The sequence below is a fragment of the Apium graveolens genome, chromosome 3 (assembly GCF_009905375.1).
Source record: "Apium graveolens cultivar Ventura chromosome 3, ASM990537v1, whole genome shotgun sequence".
NCBI lineage: Eukaryota > Viridiplantae > Streptophyta > Magnoliopsida > Apiales > Apiaceae > Apium > Apium graveolens.
Window position 1 is genome coordinate 48,050,123 of NC_133649.1, and position 16,514 is coordinate 48,066,636.

Below are 16,514 nucleotides of genomic sequence, written 5' to 3' on the forward strand. Positions count from 1 at the left end.
TGCCGACTCAATAGATGGACTTACTTCCCGAACGTTGGGTAAGTAATCAAGTCATTTACCCAAAACTGCAACCGTGTTGCGAATATAAAATACACCACAGAGCCGGATCCCTCAGGTTTTGAGCGAGTATTTAAATCCCCTTAAAAAGGAAGATTTTAAATATAAAAATGAGTTTTGGGATCCGCTCTAACTTTTAAAAATCATTTTGAAGACTCGAAAACACTTTATAGAGTGTTTGGAGTAAAGCTGATTTAATGAAGTAAATCAGTCCCCAGAATATTTAGAAAATGACTGAATATTATTATTTAAATAATATTCCCATAAAGAATAATCTTTATAAAAATAATTGAAGTAGAAGTATTAAAACTTATACTTGAAACGAGTATTAAATAACCAAAGATATACTTATATGAAAGTACTATCTTTATTTGAATAATCGAAAATAAGTTTGATTATTTACACCTTATTCTTTAATAAAATAAAGAACAAATCTCAGCAAATAATCGGAGTTATAGATCCTCAAATGAATATTCAAAAATATTCATTAAATAATATAAACTGAGTCATAAGCCCTCGAATGAATATTCAAATAATATTCAGATAATAAAATAAAAGGAGTCATAAGTCCTCGGAGGAATATTCAAGTAATATTCATTAAATAAAATAAAGTGAGTCATACATCCTCAATTGAATATTCATTTAATATAAAGGAGTCATACGCCTTCGAATAATATTCGAAATAATATTCAATAATAAAATAAAGTTAAAGTTATCGAATAAACCTTATTCGATTAATAGTTTTGAAAACTATAAACATATATATAAATATATATATATAAAATCTACTCGGGATCCTCGACTCCCGATTTTAGAAAATGTTTTCACCTTTGGGTCCCTATACTAAGGGTATATGCAAATTACTGCTATTCTCTAGCATAGGTATTATCAACTGAACCAACAGATATATTTGGCAAGAATACGAAACAGGCATGCATATATATACCATATCAGCATGCTTCAATATATCGCAACATTTGCTAATTAACCAACATGCATCTATCGCAAGATAATGCATATACATATATACATCACAACAACAGTATAACGGATAGAAAACTTGCCAGAGCGACTTGGGGTGATAAAAGGCTCGGGACGAGTCTGGTAACCTATAAACAACAAGCAAGTTGTAATTAAACCAAAGTCACTTGTAAATCTATACTTTAACTAACTTAGACTCTAACGCTTGTTTTGCGCTTACTGATTCGCTTAAGTCACTCGAGTACCCTCGGCTCCATCATTTTTAATAATTTAACCTTTACGAGTTTTAAGACGATTCCTTCGCGAGTGTCTTACCAACTGCCTAACACACTTACCATAAATGTTTCATACATTAACTAACCCTTTTTGGTCTTTAACCTATGTTTCAAAGTAAGGCGAGGTGAAAAGTTTCGTTCGCGAAATGCCGTTACTTGAAACGGTCGTTTCTCCTAAACCGTGCATCGGAATCGAACGAACTACATATCAAAACGAAGCTCGTAACATGAGCTATCTAAACATGGCAGTGGTAATAATCTAGCAGGGGGTTCTCGGGTCCTAATGTTATGTACAAAAACAGTCCAAAGAAAATCGGACGTTACGACGGCTATGTTTACGCGATTTCCAAATTTAAACCATTCAAAACCATCCCAATTCAACCTCAAATCCAACATACAACCAACATCCATCCTTATCACATCATAACAACCCCAACCAATTCAATTTTAACATTCATACTTATGCCTAAGCTTAACTTTAATCACACTTAAGTTCTTTTAATCAAAACCACAACATTTACCATTCCATTTCACTACCATTTCAAATCCCAAACTCTAATCACAACAACAAGCTACAATATCACCCTACTAATCAAAATCATCTTATAATACATAGGAATCTAGGGTTTGGAGATGGTATACCTTCCTTGAAGTGGTGGGAGGAGCTAGGAAGCCTTAAGAAGCTTTGAGAAGTCTTAGGAATGCTTGGATCTTCAAGGAAAACAAGAAAAATTTCAAGTTAAAAACTTGAAAACACTATTCATAGTCTTCTTCTTTGATTAAATAAAGAAGATGGAGAAGGAATTGATGGCTTAAACTCATGATATAGCCCTAACTAAGCATGAAGATGATTAGGGAATTAACTCACCAATTTAGGAAGCTTGGATATTTGATTTTTGAATTTCCTTGCCTTTTGAATAGTAAAAAGCCGAGAGCTCTCAAGAACAAAGCCTTGGTTCTTTTTGATTTTGATGAAAAATGATTTTGCTTGGCTTGGTTGATTTGTTTTTGTGTTTGATTTAGTCAATTACCTTGTTGCCCTTGAATTTGTGTGGTTAAAAAGCCACCACACCTCCTTCCTTCCCATGTCATGCCTATGTCATGTTGTGATGTCATCTTTCCCTCTTTATCCTCCTCTCATTGGTTGGGTGACATCACTCCCTCTAATCCCTTTGCTTAACTTCCTAATCGTTTACCTAATGATCGCTGATCTGTTATACAGTTCGCTTAACTTTTGTTTTCGTTTATCGTTTGAAGGATCATACCCGGGATCTTATTACTTAGGTTCCCTTAACCTTTCTCAATACATTATATTCCTTTTTATGATCCTCTATTATAATCCTTTAATTTAAATCCTTTTTATCTTGTTACCTTATACTCAATTCTCTCCGTATCTAGTGGATTTCCTGGAAAAATCCAAGTGTTCGGAAATTATATTCTGACGATCTTTACATACACTTATATACCACATAGAGTACTAATAATATCCCAGAATATCCATAACAGAACCCCTACATAGTGTGGTGTGAAAAGTTTTCTCATTCAGCTAAAACACTATTGACAAGGGTTACAAAAGGTTGAAAATTTTGGGGGTTATTACAGCAAAGGTTATACTGTGGGATATGGCTTGATTTCAAAGGACAATGTCATCATTGAAGAGGTTGCCTTAGTGGATGGTCTCAAACACAATCTGTTGAGTATCAGCCAGCTTTGTGATAAAGGCAACTCAGTAACCTTCAACAAAGAAACCTGTGTTGTGATTAATAATCAAAACAACAAAGTGGTTCTCACTGGTGTGAGAAGAGGAAATGTGTATCTAGCTGACTTCAACTCAACTAAAGCAGAATCTGTAAATTGTCTTCTCAGTAAAGCAAGTCAAGATGAAAGTTGGCTATGGCACAAGAAGCTATCCCATTTGAACTTCAAGACCATGAATGAGCTGGTAAAGAAAGAGCTGGTTAGAGGCATTCCTCTGGTGGAGTTTACAAAGGATGGACTGTGTGATGCCAGCCAAAAAGGGAAGCAAATTAAAGCATCTTTCAGGAAGAAACTTGATTCAGCAATTGAAGAACCTCTGCAACTGCTTCACATGGATTTGTTTGGACCAGTCAATGTATTGTCAATCTCAAAGAAAAGATTTTTCCTAGTAATTGTAGATGATTTCTCAAAGTTCTCTTGGACCTATTTCCTAAAGTCCAAAGATGAAGCTAGTGAAATCATCATCAATCACATAAGGCAAGTTAACAATCATCCTGATTTCAAAGTTAGAAGAATCAGGAGTGACAATGGAACTGAGTTCAAGAACTATGTCATGAGAGCATTCTGTGAGGAAAATGGGATCTTGCATGAGTTTTCAGCAGCAAGGACTCCACAACAGAATGGAGTAGTGGAAAGAAAGAATAGATCTCTTATTGAAGCTGCAAGGACAATGCTTGAAGAATCAAAATTACCAACATATTTCTTGGCTGAAGCTGTCAACACTGCATGCTACACTCAGAACATCTCTCTGATTAATCAAGCAAAATGCAAGACACCTTATCAATTGTTCAAAAACAAGAAGCCAACTCTGAACTTTCTTCATGTCTTTGGCTGTAAATGCTATATTCTGAGAAATCAAACTGATCAAAATGGGAAGTTTGATGCTAAAGCAGATGAAGGAATTTTTGTTGGATATGCTGTTGGTAAAGCATATAGAGTCTACAATCTAAGAACCAACATTGTTGTTGAATCTATACATGTTGTGTTTGATGATAAAAAGATTGAAGGACTAAAAGATGGAGATTACCATGAGAGCCTCAAATTCGACAATATTGAGATGGTCAGTGATGAAAGTGATGATGAGAGTGATCAAGAAAAAGTGTCTAAGGATAATGCAGACAAATCTACTACAAATGAAGCACAAAACTCAACATCCGTCGAGTTACATAATGCTTCATCCGTCGGAAGGCAATCTGTATTATCCGTCGGAAGACAACCTGCCTCATCCGTCGATACTCAAAATTCACCATCCGTCGGGTTATCAAAAGGAGCAGGAAGTCAAGGCAGATCACCCATAGAAAGCACCCCAATCTCAAATCAAAGATCCACAAACTCAGGGGGAGTTTCTAGCAATCAAAACTCAATCACACATCAAGACAACATTGAGGTCTCTTCATCTAGGGCTAATCTACCTCAACCAAGAAAATGGACAAAAGATCACCCCTTTGAACTGATTATTGGTGATGTTTCTTCCAGAGTTCAAACCAGGAGAGCAACTCAAGAAGAATGTCTATATAGCAGCTTCCTGTCTAAGGAAGAACCAAAGAAGGTAGAAGAAGCCTTATTAAATCCTGATTGGATTTTAGCTATGCAAGAGGAGCTAAACAAATTTGAAAGGAATAAAGTATGGAAGCTGGTACCCAAGCCTAAAGGAAAGAATCCAATAGACACCAAATGGGAATTCAGAAACAAGATGGATGAAAATGGCATAGTAGTAAGGAACAAAGCAAGATTGGTTGCTAAAGGCTATTGTCAGCAAGAAGGGATAGATTTTGATGAAACATTTGCTCCTGTTGTAAGACTTGAAGCCATCAGAATCTTCTTAGCCTATGCAGCCCATGCCAATTTCAAAGTCTATCAAATGGATGTCAAAAGTGCCTTTCTGAATGGAGATTTGGAGGAAGAAGTGTATGTAAGTCAACCTCCTGGCTTTGAAGATCCAAATTTCCCAGAGTATGTCTATTATCTACTGAAAGCACTTTATGGACTGAAGCAAGCACCTAGAGCCTGGTATGACACTTTATCAAAGTTCCTTTTGGAAAGTCACTTCACAAGAGGTACTGTAGATAAAACTTTATTTTTCAGAAATATGAATGGCTCTAACATACTTGTTCAAATTTATGTAGATGATATTATTTTTGGCTCTACAGATGAGAAACTTTGTAAAAAGTTTGCCAAACTGATGCAAAGCAAGTATGAAATGAGTATGATGGGAGAACTAACTTAATTTCTTGGTTTACAAGTTAAGCAAGTTAGTGATGGAATATTCATTAGTCAAACTAAATATATTTTTGATCTTTTAAAGAAGTTTGATCTAATGGATTGCACATCTGCAAAAACTCCCATGGCCACTGCAACTAAGCTTGAACTAAACACTACTGAAAAGTCTGTGGACATTTCAAGTTATAGAGGCATGGTTGGCTCACTTCTGTACTTAACAGCCAGTAGGCCAGATATAATGTTTGCTACATGTTTGTGTGCTAGATTTCAGGTTGATCCTAGAGAGTCTCATTTGATAGCTATTAAAAGAATTTTCAGATATCTCAAAGGAACACCAAACTTTGGCATTTGGTATCCTAGAGATTCTGGTTTTGATCTAACTGGTTATTCAGATGCAGATTATATAGGTTGCAGAATTGATAGAAAAAGCACAACAGGAACCTGTCAATTTTTAGGAGACAAACTTGTGTCCTGGTTCAGTAAAAAGCAAAATCCAGTTTCTACTTCCACAGCTGAAGCTGAATATGTTGCTGCTGGCAGTTGCTGTGCACATATTTTATGGATGAAAAATCAATTGCTAGACTATGGTTTGCAAGTTGAAAGGATTCCTATTTTCTGTGATAACACAAGTGCAATTGCCATCACTGAAAATCCAGTGCAACATTCAAGGACAAAGCATATAGACATCAAGTACCATTTCATAAGGGAACATGTAATGAATGGTACTGTAGAGTTATATTTTGTTCCAAGTGAGAAGCAACTTGCAGATATTTTTACCAAGCCACTGGATGAATCCACCTTTTCTAGGTTGGTAAGTGAGTTAGGTATGCTTAATTACTCTTGAATTTATCTGTATTATTCTTGCAATTTGAAAAGAAGCCAGAAATTTAGTTGATTTTCAGTCTTGGATGAAATTTTGGCTAAGTCAAAAATTTGTATCTCGACGGATGACCATTATCCATCGGGTTGAGTCATCCGTCGATATACAAATTGTAAATAAAAATCAATTACTTTTCTGGAATATTTTAAAGCTCGACGGATAACATTTTATCCTCATTCGTCGAAGTATCTAAATCTAAACCGTTAATTCCCTAAACATTATCCATCGAGTATACTTACAGTTTATAAGCATTACATGACGGATAATGGGTGGAATTTTTAAAGCTTATTTTAAAACGGTCGTTTTAGACAATTTCTATTGGGTAATTTACTTCTCTTTATTATTTTCATCCGTTGAGTCTGAGCAAAGTATAAAAGCCTATTTCATTCTAATCATTTTCTTTTATCATTCTCAAATTCAACTGTGTTATTTCATTCTCTCTTAAGCAAAAATCCTCTTTCTCTTCAAGCTTTTCTTCTCTAACAATGGCACCCGTAGTAAAGATCATGTCACAGACTGGGTTCATCTATGAGAAGAATAACTTCACTGTCTTGGTCAATAAGGGGATTCAACAATCTGAAGAATATCATAAGATAATGGAATTCGTGAAGAACTGCAAGTTAAGTTTTGCTATGCTGGAATCACCCACAATCTATTGTGAAGTTGTTGAGGAAATGTGGACAACAGCAATCTACAACTCTACTGACAAAACCATCACTCTGACCATCAAAGGTAATGATTTCTGTATCAATAGTGATGTAATAAAAGCATGTTTCAAGATTCCTGATGATAATGTAACTGCACCACACACTGACACTAATATTGTCAATATGCTTAATTCCATTCATTATGCACTTCCTACTGCAAAACTAAGTGAAATTAGAAGACTAGGTCTTAGGAAGGAATGGAGTTACTTGTGTGATGTAGTAACTAAAGTCTTTTCTGGAAAAATCAGTAATTTTGATTCTGTGAACATTTCCATGCTTAACATGCTATACATGCTAGTTACAGACAAATATTATAATTTCAGTGACCTTGTTGTGTATGAGTTAGGTTTTAAATTAGGTGACTTAGCCAAAAGAGGAAAGAATATTTACTATGCTAGATTTTTTATGCTTTTGTCTAACCATCTTTGTCAAGAGATTGAACTTGAGAACCCAAACAACAAATTAGCTTGTTGGGTTCAAGAGAGAAGAATCATTGCAGACTTGAACAGAGCCAACCATCACAAGGATGTGCCAATATTCTATTTTCCTGTAATGCTGACACCTCAGGTAAGTAAGGTAAGTTTATCCATACCCTCAACTATTCCAATCTCTTCTATTTCTTTGACTTCAGGCATAGCTATGGCAACTGTGAAAATGACCAAACAGTTGCCTGCCAAAGCTGCCAAAACAACTGCAATTCCCAAATCCAAATCAAAGAAAACCCCCTCTGGTATCTCTCAAAAGGTACCAGTTGAAAAATCTACCAAAGCCAAAGAGGGGAGTGTGAAGGAGGGTAAGATAGGTGAGGGAAGGGGTGAACATCAAAGAAACCCCAAGGATAAGGTTGGAGAGATGAGTGAATCCCAGCCTAGCCACACTGCAGTTTCCCAATAAACTGCAGTGCTTAAAAAGGACAGAAGCTCACTTCTAGCTGCATCCTCCCAAAAGGATGTGGCTATTGAACAAAGCTCTCATCCAAGAGCACAGGCCAAGAGGGTTAGGGACACAAGTTCACACCAAACTTACACTAGAAAGAAGAAATCCAAAACAACTGGGGATGCACAGGGCACACAATTAGTGCAAACTGGTGCTAAAGACACAGTCCCTGCACCTTCTCAAATTCAGATTGATGTGGCTCCAATAAATGTGGAGTCACAGCCAAAATCTCTCATTATAGAAGCCACTGAAACACAATACTCACCAACCAACTCACTGGAAGTGGACATGATAAACACTTCAATTCCTGATTCCCCTTCTTTAACTCTGTTGGGGAAGCCAAAATCCAGTGCAAGTGAGCATCATCTTTTAGATGATTTGTTGGCTCACTTGCCAATTCTTTCTGATTCTATTGTGACATCTGTGCCTCAAATAACTTCAATCAACACAGAGTCCACAATAGTTTCTCTTCCCACCTCATTCATTTCCACTCTCTCGATGGATATTGCTCATCCGTCGAGTAGTGATTGTATCCCGACGGATAAGCTTAACAGCAGTTATCCGTCGGATAGCTTTACCACTCACCCGACGGATATCACTTATCCGTCGAGTGTCTCTGCACAACTTCAAACTTCAATAATTTCAAGTGCAGAAGATTTGGTGGTAATACAATCACTCTTAGGACTGAGAGAGGAGAGTGCATTGAGTGAGAGGCTGGGTTGCTCCCAGGCAAAAGGAGAGGAAAAGAGTGAATCTCAGCAATCCATTCATTCAGGATTGGCAAAAGTGAGTGAGAGGAGTCCCACCTTAGTAGGTGAAGGTGAGGGTGTGAGGGCGGGGAGCCAGGGTGAGACCCTGATGCAACAAAAGAGAGAACATGAGAGAAAAGTAGGTACTGGAGAAATAAGGATGGAACCAGCCATTGCTAGTGAGTCAATGATTGTGGATGATGCTGAAAAGGAAAGACAATTTCAGCAACATTACAAAGCTGTAATTGATAACATTTACTTGGATGCTGACACTCTTACTCACCCTGTTTCAGCCTATCAACTGTTGGCTGCTCAGGGCAATGTGGAGGCAGAGCAGACTTTGCACTTAGTGCACACCACAGAATCTCTTCAAAGAGATAAAGCTGCTGTAAACATGATGCCTCCTCAAGATGGAGAGCCATCTGAAGAATTTGGAGTAAATTCTGATGATGATGACTCTAGTTCTTTGAATGGTAGAATGAACTTGGGGGAGCTGAAGGCCCAAGTTCTGCTTTAAGTTTACCTGAATGGGCATGGGCAAAGGAATTTACACCAGGACAATTTGAGGTGTCTTTGGTAAAACAAGTAACAGCTATTCAGCAAGCCCTTCAGGAAGCTTCAGATGCTGGTACCAAGGCTGTTCTTAAAGCTCATCTAGACTCTTTGCATTTAATGAAGATCCAACACTCAAGGCATAATATCAGTGTGGATGAATTGAAAAAGGAGATAGCTGACTTAAAGATATACAACTCTGAGAAGCTGGACTCAATAATGCCATATGGTACCATGCATGATCTATTACTAAGGTTGAGAAGAGAATCAGATTCTGACAAGAAGATAGCCAAGCTGGAGACCAGAGTTCAAGTTATTGAGAATTCAGTGGCTCTACTTCTTCAAAATCAACAGACTCAGACAAATCTTCTCATGCAACTGGCTAAAGCACAAGGCCTAACTCCTCCACTTGATGATAACAAAAAGGGGGAGAGAGAATCAAGTAAGGGGGAGAAAGGACCAACTGAGGGGAAGAACATTTTAGTTCAAATCAGCAAAGTAATTGTACCTTCAATTACTATCTCCAAGCCACCAGTTGCAGATGGTATAGATCTTATAAATGCAGCAGCAGCAGCAAATTTGAAAGATGCTGATAAAGAAGAGTTGACTCTGATCAACTGGAAAAAGATTGATGAGGAAATACAGAGAAAGTTTCAATTAGTCAAGGAACTAGATCAGTCAGCCATCCATCACTCTCATGTCAAATCAATCAATGTGAATGAGATGAGCATGAACTATCTGGAGAAAGGACAATCTTCCTGCATCAAGACTAAAAAGGCTGAGATAATTCTTAAACCAAGGGCAAACTATCCAAAGTCATCTTTGAAGAACCCTATGGATACTGTGTATGAGACACCCAAGCCTGATGAAAAGAAGCTTATGTCAAGATCTATTCTCCTCTACAAAGATCCAGCTGATTCAGCCTCAAGAAAGAGAATTGCAAAGATATTCAGAAATGGGAAGGAAATTTGTGTGGTAGCTGGACATCCACAATTTGCTCATGCAAAGGAAGAAGAAAAAGTCAGATTGAAGCAGGAAAAGAGGCAAGCTGCTCTAGATGCAAAGAAGTCTAAATAAAAGAAAGAACAGTTTGCTATCTTGACCAAGCTACAGGCTGTGAACTCTTCTCAACAAATTCCCTCTCAACCAACTCAAGCTACTGAATTAAAGAAGAAGATTGAAGAACAGAAGAAATCTCCAAGAAAGAAAGAACTGGCTAAAAGAACAAAAAGAAAGTTGGATATTGTTAACAAGGAATTGGAAGATCAATTTCCAATGGAATCCACTAAAGCTGAAACTCAAGCATCAAAGCCCTCTGTGGTATTTGAAGATATAAGGGTGGTGGACCCCTACAGGAACATACATGGAGAGCCTATTGTGCCAAAGGATGAGCCAATAGAGTGGGATAAATTACCAATTCCTGACTTCAACTTGCCAATTCTCACCAAGCCAAGAAGGACAAAATCAAGGGCAGTCAAGAAAGTGAAGCTGTCACCTCTCAAATCCAAGGCAGTAGTCAAAGCTCAACTCAAGATCAACAAGGGAGACTACTTGTACTTGTGTGACATCAAAGAATTCTCAGACCTAAACCTTTATCTGGAGGAGCTGGATGAGGTAAGGACAATTGATGCATACAGAAACCTACCTGAAAGATTGGTATTCAAGTACAAAGGAGGAAGAGAGATTCAGTGGCCTCTTCACAGGATACTTCAAGAAAGCCAAGCTGTGTTGATCAAAGTCTATTCATCCTTCAAGAAAAACTTTGGGTTTAATGTAACTGCAAGAAGATTAGTATTGAAGAAGATTGAAGAGCTAAGGAGTGTTAGAGCCAAAGATGCACTACCCAAAACTCTTAACATCCCATACACAGGGAGAAGAGTGCATCTAAGGCCCTACTGACTGATGGAATTCATGGATGACAAGGGTGTGAGAAGATTCTTCAGATTAGAAGACCAATTGAGTATCTCTAGCAATGAGACTCTCTTGGAAATGCAAGAAATGTTAGATCTCTCAGAATCTGATGAATTAGAATTCCACAGACAGCTCCAGAATCAAATTGAAGAAAATAACAGAAAGCTTGGAAGAAGATCCAGACCTTCAAGAAACTAGAAAAATCTGCTCAGGCTAGAGGAGCATCTTGAACTGACTATGAGCCAAACCTTGTATATCCTGTTTAAATTGAAGCACTCTCAGTTTTATCTACTTATCTTTAAAGATATATGTTTAGGATGTTTTGTTATCATCAAGTATCTCTTAATTTATGGCTACAATTCCAGTAGACATAAATTGGGGGAGATTGTTGTGAATATGTTGTGTACTTGATGATTACCTAAACAAAACATCTAAGTAAATTTTACTTAGTGAAATAATGTAACACTCGACGGATAAGAATTATAGTCCCGACGGATAACTCATTTTAGTCCCGACGGATGAGTAACTTATTATCCATCGAGTGAGTAGCTTATGTAATAATAAGTTTGTAGCACAGTGTTGTATGCACCTTTGTATAGAATTTGTAGTAGTATATAAGTCATGTTGACTTTAACTAGATATGCAGAATAGGTTGATTAACTGTACATAAGCAATGTCTTGTAATTCTGTATAAGTGAAATGAAGTCAAGTGCCAAAATAGCTATCAACGGATGCTTAACAAAGCTTCGACGGATGATCAAATGACTTTCAACGGATGTTTAAAATAGCAGTCGACGGATGATCAAGTAAGTCATCGACGGATGATCTGAAAGTCGATGGATGATCATATCAAGATTCAAACATCAGTTGAACAGTAAAAGCTGACACACAGTCGTCGAGTTGGATACAAACACACTGTGGAAGCCCATTAACTGGGTAATAGAGGACGAAAAGCAGCAAAGATCAAGACTGTTAGATTTTATATTTATTCAGTTCTTTTGACTTTGTAATCTTGGTAATATATAAACCAAGAGAGTAGCAAATAGAAAAACAACTAAGAGAGCTAAGAAACAAACACAGAGAAATCTTTGTAAGCACTATCTTTAGCATTTCCTGTGTTCTTAGTAGTTCTATTTTGTATAAGCAGCTGTGAGCATTTCTGCACACAGAGTCCTCTCGATATATTAAATATATCTCTGGTGGAATTGTTTAAATCCACTAGAAAGTTTTTAAAGACTCTTTTTTTTAATTACTCTTGTTTTGATTCATTAAAGTTTATATTCCGCATTGTGCTAATCAAAACAAATATATCTATAATCGAGTTGAACATTTTTATTTCAAGAAAAAGTTCAAGAATTCCATTCAACCCCCCTTCTGTAATTCTTGCTATATTGTTAAGGGACTAACAGTTTAAGTGAGAGATCTTCTTATGCCATAGCCAACTTTTATCAGGAGAAGCTTCTGATTTTTCTGATTAGAGATCAAGCAATTCTCATTCTTCAATACTACTTCACATCCTTTGTCACAGAATTGACTAATACTGAGGAGATTATGCATAAAACCTTCAACCAGAGAGAATTCATCAATGACGACATTACCAATTTCCAAACAGCCATATCCCGTTGTAAACCTTTGCTGTCATCTCCAAAAGTAACCATCGGGCCAGGTTTCTCAACCACCTTTGATAGCAGGGTTCTATCTCCAGTCATATGCCTTGAACATCCACTGTCCAGAATCCACATGACCTTCTTCTTCTTAACGCCTTAAAAATAAAGGGGATTAAGTTTTCTTTGGCAGCCAACTAAGTTGGGTACAACAGATTTAGAAGCATTTGTATATTTAGCATTTTTCTTAATAGAATTCACATGCTTAACATTTTTTGCTTTATCATTGACTGATTCCTTGTCACTTGCAGAAGCACCAACTGACTTAATCCTGGGCTTGGTGACATGTGCTACTTTCTTAGCTTTAGGAGGACTCACGGTCTTTGATCTACCAGTGTTCTTATGAACATGCTTATCATTTCACTTCACTCTATCAAACACTTGCTCAAATCATCAAAGCAAACAATTTTCCTTCTATCAACTATGGAAAACTTATTTCTTTTATTGAACTCAAACTCATGTAAAAACTTTTAAGCCAAATAATTGACTTCAATTTAGCTTACAAGATTCTTTCAAAGATGATTTCTGTAACAAAATAAGGTTTTATGCCTTATAGCCTCTTGCTTACTCAAGTCTTTGAACATTTAAAGTGTGATATCAATGTGCATCCATTCTTCCATGTCTCGAATACAATCTCAGATAGTTCTAATAAATTGTCTTGCCATTTCCTGACTTAGCTGATAATGAAAACTTGAATGTTAATGACGTTATGACTGTTGTTCTTGATGTTCATGTTGATGTTCCTATTGGAAATGTTGTTATTGTTCCTACTGTCAATGTTGTTATGCCTCCACCTAACTCTGCTTATAACAACTCTGCTCAATTGTTTTCATCTTAAACTGCTTTTGTAAAATTACCTGCTCAGTGTGATGAAATTGATGTAAAGTTCAAAGAGTTAAAGAAAGAGTTTTCTTATTTGAAAGAAAAATATACTTTATTTTGGAAAAGGTGGACATAGTTATGTCAGCGTTGGGTTCTGTTATGAGAAGGGTGTTAAATATGGAGAATAATCTATCCCAGTTGGTGTAGTTTCAGATTTATATGAATTCCCCAAAAAATAGGCCTCCACTGTCACCATTGAACCCATTGATGTTGATTATGTGGAAGTTGTTACAAGAAAGGGTAAAGTTTGATATGGAGCTAGGTGTGAGCCCTCTAATATGCTAATTGATTCCATGATTGAGGTTAGCAATGAGTCCTATAGTCAAGTTGATTAGTTGCTTGTGTTTGCTAATATGCATTTTGTTGTTGAATGGTTTTAGTTGCATTATCTGTTAAGTGCTTGCTTATCTAGTTGTTGTTATAGTTGGTTTAAGTCTCTCTGGTTGCATTTGTTACTCTAAATCTAGTTGTGAGTTGTATGGTACTTAGATTATGAATAGATGAATGTAGTTCTCTTTTGGATTAATGAATGAATGCAGTTTAGTACGAACAAATTTGCATTATTATTATATCATTAGCACTTCATATGCATTGCATTCTTAAGATCACTACACACACAAAACTAATGAACCTATGGACTACCCGGTGATCCCTGGGAGATCTCCTTGACCTGTTTCTAGGGGGAATTGGCCATCATTAGATTGCATTCTTGCACATGCATTTGTGAAACTTGCAGGTTCATGAGCACCTGGCACATATATGGTCTGTTAGCATTGGACTTATAGTCTAAAAGCACTATTTATTCTCTCTACTCATTATCATATTATTTTACTAATGAGAACTGTTACTGACAATTGCTTGGATTAGTGGAGCAATGATATGAATTCTGAGCTCCCTGCCTCATCCACTTGATAAATCTTGTATTCTGCAGATTGCATTGTAATACTTGCATTGTGGAAAGTTTGTGTCACTTGTTGGATGTGTTGTGGGATTGAGCTGAAACCTTCATTTCTGATCTATTTGTGCATAAAGCCACACTCACACACACATGTGCACTTGTTGTATCGCTTATAATCACATTCTAACTTGATATTTTTTCTATGCACGATTGCAAGAAAAGAAAAAGCTTCTCAGATTTACTTAAGTAGATTAGTAATATTTAGTACTTAGAAATAAATTGCTAGTTTTGATCTAATAAGTACTTGATTTGAATAAGTCTAATTTGTATAATTTAGAAATATTGTTATGAGATCTTAATGTTGCTAGTGATTTCTAACTTCACATCATGGTTTGTATGATTATAAGCTCTACATTTTGATTCAATCTTAACATATAAATGTGCTAATACATTTATGCAGGATTTAATTTTAAAAATTAGAATGTCTTATATTTTAAGATTATTAGCTGATCAAAATTTTCTACTCGATTTAACAAGATTTCGATTAAACATAATTCAATGACTCTGCAAAATCAAAATTTACTAACTTATCGAAATTTTTGCAGAATCATGAACATTAACATGAACTTGGCTCATTCCCCAAAAAACAAACTCAATATTTGACAAAAAGGAACTTGAATTTTGATCACTTGGAAATTTTTGAACTTAAATTTTGAAAAAAAATCTAGAAATGAGCTGCGAATAGAAATGCTCAAATGGACTTAACTTGCTATCATGAAATCTTTGAAGCAATAAGAGGTGGATTTTAGACCAAGCTCACTTGGATAAGTCAAATTTATTCAAAATTCAAATACAAAAATGGACCATAATTCTCTACTTCTTCTATTCACTTATCTTCATTCTTTACATTATTATAATGGTTATGAACAAAAATGCAAGATTTTTATCAAACTATAAAACTATTTGCAGAAATAATTGATTATTTTAATCAATTGGAGATACTTGGACATTTTCACTCAACTTTCTTTCACGAGGATACAAGACGGACTTATCAAGATTATTTTGTAATTATTGTATTTTTTTAATGTGTAAAGGAGGAAATATGTATTCGTAGAATAGGTTTTGATGAGTATGTATTAAAACTAGTCGTTTATGTGCATTATCAAACATTTGACTGGTTCAGAATGATAAGGAGATTGGTGGGAGTTGCCTTGGTTGTAATACTTAGGTTTTTATCACGTACCAACCCACTTTCCTTGTTCCCTAACTCAATACCAATTTTCACTTTTTGGCATTATGTCAAAAGAGGGGAAGAGAGTATTCTACGAGAGAAAATTGAAAATTATTTGTGCTAACCATTTTTTCAGAATTTAGGCAAAAAAAATTACGGAAAGAAAGTGATAAGTATCGACACTTATCACGTGGGGTAAATTCTAAACTTAGCATTACATGTGAGCATTTGTGCAAATGTGTTGCATGTATTTAAGGGAAGCTACCTATTTATTTTAATATGTATCATGCATAAACTTAGGAGAAGTAATTTCATACACATATTTAATTTTTACTAGAAGTTTTGATAAATACCAAAAAAGGGAAGATTGAAAGGATCAATAATTTAGCCCTTTTAATTTTTGGTGATTTTTTCAAAATAAAAGTGAAAATTAAATTAGAGCTAAATCACGATGAATCCTCCCTTAGGGTTTCCTGTGTGGCTGTGACGCCCCCAAATCCGAGGTCAGGGATTTAGGAAGTCACATTATCTTGAATCTTGTTTCAACACTTATCTTGTACAACAATATAATTAACTCACGGATCTACAACCCCACACTTATTATTACACACAATCACATGTCATTGTCTTGGAAATGAAATCAATGCACTACTGGAGTTTTAAATCCACAAAGTACAAAGTGATAGTTATTACAATCTAAAAGTAACTAAGTTATACCACGGGTGCAACCTCTATTTAAGGTTAGACCGGCAGCCAGATAAATGTTTGTTTATGAATACCTTACATAAGTAATACTTATATATGATCCAGACC